Source organism: Festucalex cinctus, chromosome 10 (assembly GCF_051991245.1).
Source record: "Festucalex cinctus isolate MCC-2025b chromosome 10, RoL_Fcin_1.0, whole genome shotgun sequence".
In the NCBI taxonomy this organism is placed as follows: domain Eukaryota; kingdom Metazoa; phylum Chordata; class Actinopteri; order Syngnathiformes; family Syngnathidae; genus Festucalex; species Festucalex cinctus.
The window spans coordinates 14,861,325-14,867,423 of NC_135420.1; positions in this window are offsets into that span (position 1 = coordinate 14,861,325).

The following is a 6,099-nucleotide window of genomic DNA, read 5'->3' on the forward strand; positions in this document are numbered from 1 at the left end:
GCAAGCTGCTGGGGGCCACCGCCAGCTTGTCTTCTGGATATCACCCCCAAACAAACGGCCAAACAGAGAGGGCCAACCAGGACCTCGAAGCAGCCCTCCGATGTGTTTGTCTACACAATCCTGAATCCTGGTCTTCTCACCTCTCTTGGATCGAGTACGCCACCAACACCCTGCCGTCATCAGCGACTGGACGCTCACCTTTTATGGCGGCTTATGGCTATCAGCCACCCCTGTTCCCGTCACAGGAAGGTTTCATTGAACTGCCCACGGTCCAGCATCATCTTCGGCGGGCCCACAAGGTATGGCGGGAAACCCGAGCGGCGTTGTCCCGCACGGCGGTCCGCAACAAAGAGATCGCGGATCGCCGGCGGCGTCCGGAACCCTCCTACCAGCCAGGAGACAAAGTCTGGCTCTCTTCCCGGGACATGCACCTTGCTGGGTGCTCCAAGAAGTTGGGTCCGCGTTACATTGGACCTTTCGAGATTCTCTCAATCATTAATCCTGTTACAGTGAAGCTCAGACTACCGCCCTCACTCAAGGTGCATCCGGTGTTCCACGTCTCCCTCCTCAAGCCAGAGACCCCCAGCCCTCTGCATCCTCCTGAACCAGCTCCGCCTCCTCCCCGGTTGGTCGATGGAGATCCCGTCTACACGGTCAAAGAAATCTTGGACTCGAGGCCCAGGGGCCGGGGCTTCCAGTATCTGGTCGACTGGGAGGGCTATGGACCCGAAGAGCGCCAGTGGATCCCCCGCTCCTGGATCCTGGACCCGTCATTGCTCGAGACCTTCCATACTGCACACCCAAATAAACCAGGTGGTCCGCCAAGGGGCGTCCGTTAAGGGGGGGGTACTGTCATGGTTCGGTTCTCAGCCCTGTTGTGCTCTTGTGTGTGTGTTTTCAGTGCCAATTACGAGGGGGGCGTTTCCCAGCCCCACACCTGCATCAAGTTGGCAATCAAGACTTTAAAAGGACTCCGAGCAGCACTGCACGCTGTCGGATTATTATTTGCTCACCTCCGTGTCCAAGTGTTCTCCGCGTTTCCCTGTTGGTAAAAGTTTTTTGAATCTGCCGTCGTCTTTAGTTTACTTGTATTCACGTGTGTGTTTCCGCGTCGCCTTTTGTTTGATATACTCGTGTTGATTGATTCCGTGTACATTTCGTGTCGTCCTTGCCGGGTGCAAGTGAGTTATGTTTTTCTTGTCCTTGCTGTTAGCAAGTGTTTTTTGTTACGTTAGTTCTCCTTGCCGTTTGCAAGCGATTTTGGTTATGTTAGTTTTCCTTGCAGTTGCAAGCGCTTTTTGTTACATTCGTGTTCCCTGCCTTTTGCGGGAGTTTTGTGTTTTCCAATTCCTCCTTGCCTTTTGCAAGTGTCCTTTGTTACTGCCGTGTCCCTCGCCTGTGTGCAGGGGCACCGCTGAAAATTTCGTTGTCTTGCCTGCGCGCAAGCTTTGTGATTTCGGTTTTTCCAAGAGAATAAATCGAGGTTGTTTTCCTCCTCCGAGCCTGCCTTTTTGGGATCTGTTCTTTATCGACTCAATCGAGTCGTCACACTGCTTAGGGTTCTGCAGGACACATCACTGAAAATTAGGACTGTCCTGCTGAAATCAGGACGCCCGGCCACCCTACTCACCTAACAAGCTGACTATCTTTATATTCCTCCTTTTTTCTTGTCTTTTCAAGACCAATGCAGCAAGAACTAAAATTCATCTCATTGTTGCTATGACAACAATAACCTGAGAGGGTCGCATGATGATGATGCAACTGAAATTCACTCTGTCCTCGCCGAGATTCAACTTCGCTCGATCACAAAATGTGAACACACAGTAAATGAATCATGTACCCATTGTACGCCGCGCAATGCGGCCTCATTTATCTTATAAGACTTACACAAACCGACAGGGGAGAAACAGGCTTTAAATATAACTTTTTACTATCATGCACATTTTTTTAGAGGACACTCTGACATTTCCTGGTTGTGATAGGTAAACTGCAATGTGTTAGTCAACCCCATCAGCGTTCCATAATGCAGACGAGTGCACAGTGAAACAGCTTGCTTTGGCAGATGTGCAGCTGCATTGTGCCATATCTCTGTTCCTCTCATCCAGTCCTTATCGCAAAAGCACATTCATTTGGGAAACCAAAGGGAGAACGTGCTTTGTGCTAAGAAAACGCAGTCGACAAAGCGTAAGCATAAAAGTGAAAAGTCCAGCGTGCCAGTGTTTGGTTACATGTGCAAGACGGACGAAGTCATCATAATCTTAGTCTTTAACTGTTTCTATACAATTTAATAGATTCACAATCATCATGATAAGATATGAGATTGATATTCCAAAATAATTTCGAATGCTTTGACTAGCCCAATTCAAGTACGAGTACTCAACTCTTGACTACAAAACAAAAAACAATGACAGATAATTTTACAGAAATAGCTTTGTATCCCAACATTTTTCCTTAACACTGTATGAAATTACTGGTAATTTTCTATTGTCCTGCCCCCCATTTGTTCATAAAATACACATTTTGTATAGAACACACAATAAAATTAGTTTAAATAAATATTCTTAATGTGTATCTGTCAGATATGTTTGCCTCACGTTCCTGATTGTAAAACGGGAGCCGCCAATTGCCGTCGCGAGTACCAATAACTCGCCCATCCCTAGCTTTGATTCTAAATTTGACAATAGAAATATGTCCAGGCAGTAGGAGAAGTGATGTTTCTATCAAATAGATCAGAGAATTCTTCAAAGAACAGTGTTAAGGAGCGAGAGGAAATCACTGCTGATGACTCATCCGTGCAGTAGAAGGCCATGGCTATTGTAATGTTCTCCAGTGTCAATGCTCAAATACTTTTGTCAGCTGTGCCATGTAGACTTCTGTTTAATTGCCACAAGTCACCTTTCTGAGCCAAATGAAAAGGCTAAGAAAGAGAGGGAGAGAGAGAAAAGAGAGAAGTCATTGTTCATTTAACACCAGTAATTAATAATAATAATAATAATAATAAAATAAAGATGCCACGGAAGAGGCGGGACTGTTTTTGTACATCAGTTTGTTTCCGGTTTGGTTTGCGACGTGTGGGCTGTGTCAAAAATAATTGTGCTTCCGACTTTGTGCCCCTCAGTTGCGCGTTCGCAACCCGGACCGGAAATAAACTGTTGTGCAAAATCACGTGCCGCCTCTTCCGTGGCATATAACCCATAAGGAAACATAATTTTGTTTGACCAGAACCATCCACACTCACAAGCACACCTAGGGACAATTTGGAGCGCCAATTAACCTGCCATGCATGTCTTTGGAATGTGGGAGGAGACCGGAGTACCCGGAGAAGACCCACGCGGGCACGGGGAGAACATGCAAACTCCACCCAGGAAGGTCCGAGCCTGGACTCGAACCGGAGTCCTCAGAACTGGGAGGCAGACATGCTAACCAGTCATCCACCGTGCCGTCCAATTATTATTATTATAATTATTATTATTATTTTATTATTGTTATTATTATAAATTGAGACCGAGGTGGTAACCCCGACTAAGATGGGCAACTATCGATACCAGGTATCGGTGCTGTGTTGAGCAATATCAGTCGCTCAGGCTGGAGGTGGTGAGCAAATTAGGTGGATGTCCACCTCTGAATGTTGTACATAGGAAAAACCATGCTGTAATAAGGAAACATAATTTTGGCCAAGATCAGCATCAGGAGCTAGCTATGATTGAGTAAAGCAGAAAAATTATCATGCAAAATTATGATAAAAATAGGAGTTAAAAAAAATAAAAAATAAAAAACTTTGGTTAAATAAAGACCACTGTCTCATCTTCTTTCTTTAGTTATATCGTCTGACTAAAGGGTTAATTTGTTATTACAACGTGATGAGCAATGCTGCAGAGCGGCTGACTAAAAGTGTCAAACATCAACTATCCATTCCGTCGGTACGTGATCAGTATCAACACCAACACAGTGTGTTGTAAATGTTGTTTATTCTTAGTGGGGTATTGACTGGCGGCGCGACATCAAGGAGGAGATGGACTCTCAACAAACAATTTACAGAAAGCAATTTCCCAACCTGCATTCAATTTAATGTGTTTTTAGTTTGCTTTTCATGACATTCGATGGTTCTTCCTTGCTTACCTCAAATTAATTCCCTTAACTTGATTTATCTGCCCTCCCCTCCTCTCCGCTAACTTTTCCAGAGAAGCTGTTTTGGATTCCGCTAATGCAGGTAAATGGGAAGCAGCTTCCTTGCAGCCGGCTCTATTTGTCACCAGGGTCTGCTCCCGGCACTGACACCGTCCTGGCAATAGGGTGATTAATGTGATAGGTGGAATTTGTCTCGTTATGTTGACAGCGGCTAATGAATGCCTTGTAAACAGCCGGTCACAGCTGTTAATGCATCATCATAATCCTGGATTAGGCGGTGCCAGGAATGACCAATCAATGCAATTAGTTAGACGGAATTAATTTGCCCATTCTTTGACTTTCCTGCAATGAGTTTCAGTTCATTCAGCAACTCGATTCACAAAGTGACACTGAATATCTCCCATTCAATAAAGAACATCTGCTGTAACTTCATTTGTGTCCACTGTAGCGCACAATTTGTTGAATATATGCGCACACAAGATTGAAATGACAACCGATAGCCATCGTTCTTTTTAAAAAATCCCATCAGAAACTGCAGAACTGCTGTTGCAAAAAGTCATTATGTAAAAGCTGCTTTTAATTCCTACCTCTCAATGTCTCTGAGAGAAAAGACGGGTGACTTTTAAATGTGAGCATTCGGTAAAGAGGTCACCAAGAATGTCATTAACATCCTGTCACTTATCTCTGTCACGGCTAGCTGGCGCCAGCTCCATTCGCTGCTTCTTGTAGTTTGTCTCACTTTGCTTATTTTCAGCATCTGCATGGGACTTCGCTTTAGTAAATATCCAAAAACCTCAAGCACCCGGTCAGCTCATCCTATTACCGACGTGCCGGTCAATTGAGGTGATCAATTTGCATAATGGAGCATTAAATTGGGCCCATCAAATCCACTTCTCAGCAGCTTGGAAAGCTCACTCAGACCGGCAATTTCCTCTCCAAGGAGTGACATGTATCCACCTTAGTGGAGTAGCCTAAAACTACACAGCCGGAAACATTTGAAAATACCGCCTCAACACTTTTATTCATGCATAAACTGTTTAATGTTGCTTAAGGCAGAGACAATTATGGGTGAGATTGAGCTTGTCTTTATCTTAAGCCTACTTCCACCAAGCGGTATGGCTAGGTGGACATTTCTCAATATTTTCAGTCCCACTTTCATCAGGCTTTCATTAGTTGGGTTGAAAAATAATTGTCACTTTTGTGTTACAATGCAAAAAAAGTCAATATTAAAAAAACAATACAGTGAAAAAAAAAAAAAAAAAAAAAACAATACAGTGGAATATGTCAGAGGATTATAAACTGTATGAGTCTAGAAATGCATCTAGGAAACCCTCTGCTCACTGCTAAATTAGATTTTCCCCAAACACAGCACTTTAACAACTGTAACAAAGTGCTGTATATATATTTTTTTCTTTTGAATACTTTTATGTTGAATGTAAACAAATAACTGCAGTTTTCTAACAGGCGTTGATAGGGATGTTCGAAACCACTTTTTTTCAGACCGATATCGATACTCAGACCCTCAGTACTCACCGATACGATACCAACTGCCGATACAAGTAGTACATTTTGACAAATTAAAAAAATCACTAAAAGATATTTTTAAACAAATATATTTCCTTCAATTTTGACAAAAAAAAAACAGCACAGTCACTCTTCAATAGTCTTAACGCTCAAAATAAAACACAAAAATGCTCTTTTAGTTTAAGATTCACAATTTTGAAGTATTTCCAAACCGGTGAAGTTTTGGTGAAAAACGGCTGCAAGCTAGCGCCAGTTACAGGCAAGGAGGACTCACTTAACGTCTTCCCCCCCTGCCATCGGTCGCTTGTACTCGTCTGCGTCACGAGTACTCGAGTACTTGAAAAAAGGCTGGTATCAGCCCGATACCGATACCTGGTATCGGTACTTGCCCATCCTTAGGTGTTGATTATACCATACCACAAATGCGAAAGAAATGATTTAAATCTA